Below are 3,176 nucleotides of genomic sequence, written 5' to 3'. Positions count from 1 at the left end.
GGTGGTGACCTCAATTGAAAAATAAATGGAATAAATTTATAATTTGAGCAATTAGAGCAAATACGAAGGAATAGTAATTCTATAAAAACGTAAATATATTTATATATTGATATAACAAACAATTATAGCTAGTGAGAGCAAGCAGAGGATGTGTTAGGAATAAATATTTACATTAAATCAAGTTGCCGTAAAGGGAAGTGCGAAAATATCAAACGAAATAATTTTTGACAAAGTAAAAGAAAAATTCTCTCCTCAAAATTCGACGTCAATTTCTACGTCTATAAAAGTTAATCACTGTCTTCAAAATTTACCCTTCAATACAAAAAACATGTCCTAATGAATCATAGTATGCTAAGTCAACTTTTTGATATAAACTTTAAAATGTGAGTGCTTATTCCGCGATTTGAGAAACGATGTTACTATAAAACATATGATTTGAAAGATCGAGGTATATATTCACTTTTCCCAAATGCCGGATTGAAGATTTCCAAACCCTGTAAGAACTAAAATAAATAGTGTTTGTTATTTTTTCTTGTCCAAAAAGTTGATAAGTCGGTGAGCAAATCAGCTTTGGTCGATAGCCATCGACATGTTACTTCAGATAAGTGCTCTGTTGTCTGTATATATCCAAGTATTTCTTCATTCAATAAATTTTAAAAACACACTGTTTCTTCTTCCTAGAACAATGTAACTACACAGTAAAATATTCATCCGAAAATCCAACCGAAGGGTGGTCCATTTCGGTTCCCTACTTCTTTAAGGAAGAAACTTAGGAACTTCAAATATCGAATCGAGCATTTCGACTGGTAACTGGCTTCGCAATGCAATCGCAAAAAGAATTTTTAAAATATTAAAACTTAAATTCACCAACAATAAAGCGCAGTTTAAGAGCCACTCATTGTGCACCAATAAACGACAGATTAAACGAACAATGCAGATGCAACAAATCGCAACAGCAAAACAACGCAAAGCAAAGCACAAAAGAGTAACGAAACCCCGAATAAAACAACAAATAAAAGAATACTAAACAACTCTAAACAATGCTGTTGCATAAATATCAAAAAGGCAAATAAAAATAAAAGTATTTCAATTACACATTCATAAAAGGCAACAACAATAACAGCAACAGCTACTAAGGGCGCAGACGCAGCTGGAAAAAAACGAAATCAGAATCAAGCAAAGCATTTATAAACAACAACAAAAACTATAGTTGCTGCGGCAACGCGAAAACCATCACGGCAACAACAACAAAACTAGCATTGTGTACAACAAAAGCTATGATGCTGCAAAAGCTGTCATAAGAAGCAGCGCAGCGGATCAGCGTGGAAGCTATTAAAACAAAACAAATGCGAAAAAGTGCTGCCAGTTGCGCAGAAGTAAGCAATGACAGCAACAACAAGTATCAACAAAAACGACAATTGCAGCACAGCAGCAGCAGCTGAGCGTGAATCACACACACTTTCAAGCACACAAATAAAGCAATTCGGATTTTCAAGGTCAAGTGCAAGCAATTTTTATGGCACATCGAAAGAAACAGCGCGATAAAAGAGACAAAATGTTCACAGACAGTACGTACGTATGTATATGCCTTGCAAGCAACAACAAAACTGTAAGCCACTTAAAAATTGTGTAAGGAGAAATGCTGAAGTGAACGTGACCCACCGCTTTGTTGTTGTTTTTTACTTTTATGTTGTTGATTTGTCATAGTTACTATTACCAGCGATGTGATTTGGTAGTAGTCACTGTCGACAAATTATAATTTATGAGGGATTTTTTTATGCTTTTAACATATTTTTATAAACATTTTTTTAAACCCTGAACAAGGTAGATTAAGTAAGCCGTGTTTTTCTATCTGTCCATCTGTATACACGTGAACTAGTGCCTCAGTTTTTGTGATATCGCCCTGCAAATGTGCACATGTTTATTTTTCTCCAAGAAGCTGCTTATTTGTCGGAACCGCTGATATCGGCCTACTATATCATATAGCTGTCATACAAACTGAACGATCAAAACCAAGTTCTTCTATAGAAATCTTTTTTATTTGAGAAGATATCTTCACGTAATTTGCCACAAATTACTGTCCAAGATAACCCAACAATCTCAGAAGGAATTCTTCAGATTAGACCTCTAAAGCATATAGCTGTCACACAAACTGAACGATCAAAATTAAGTTCTTCTATAGAAAACTTATTTTATTTGAGAAGATATCTTCACGTAATTTTGCACAGATTACTGTCCAAGACAAAGGTATAATCTCCGAATAAATCGTTTAGATCGGACCACTATAATATATAGCTATCATACAAACGGAACGATCAAATTCATTTCATTGAATGAAAAGCCTTTTTTATTGGAAGAGATATCTCTACTACATTGGGCACGGATTACTATTCAGTAACCCTATAATCTCTGAACACATTGTTCTGATCAAACCGCTATAGCATATAGCTGACATACTAATTGACCGATGAAAATCAAAAATCTTTTTTTTCCCTTTTGTCATTATCATTATTATTATTTCTATGAGAAATGCAGCTGTGATGGGTTTTTCTTTTTTTTTTGCCTAATTGCCTCCTTCGTCGCGTCATAGTTATTATTAATTTCCAGATCATAAATTTTTCTTGTCTCAGTTATCCCACATTTTCTCAAATCAGTCAACTTTATTAGTCTTTAATAACTCATTGCTCGGAACACAGCGCTCTAGCACAATTCGCTGAATTGCAATTTTCTTTCTTAATTACTTTGTTGTTGTGTCCGTACACGCTTCCACTTTTTACAAAGCCACACTGCAATTGTCGCTCTCGTGGCTTCGTCTACCAAGGGCATTCACGCAAAATTCATTTTATACATTTATTTATTTACTCACTCGCTTGTGCGACAAAATTTCCACAATGCAATTCATTCGACGCATTTTCCCAAGAAACTCATTACTTTATTTACTCTTTGCTTTCTTTCTTTTCTAATCAAGTGGCTCGTCGAGATGGGGAAAATACAGATTACTGATGCAACAATAACGTAAAGGTTGCGAAGAGCAGTGTCAACGGAAAAATGCAACAACAGTAGCAGACAATAGTGAATGCGCTAATGCGCAGATAAGAGGAATAATAATGAGAGTGAATTAAATTAAACTTGGATTAAATAGTGGAAAATAGCATCAAAGTAGGTGAAAATGCGGT

This window comes from Bactrocera neohumeralis, chromosome 6 (assembly GCF_024586455.1).
Source record: "Bactrocera neohumeralis isolate Rockhampton chromosome 6, APGP_CSIRO_Bneo_wtdbg2-racon-allhic-juicebox.fasta_v2, whole genome shotgun sequence".
NCBI lineage: Eukaryota > Metazoa > Arthropoda > Insecta > Diptera > Tephritidae > Bactrocera > Bactrocera neohumeralis.
Note: the sequence above shows the minus strand (reverse complement) of the source record.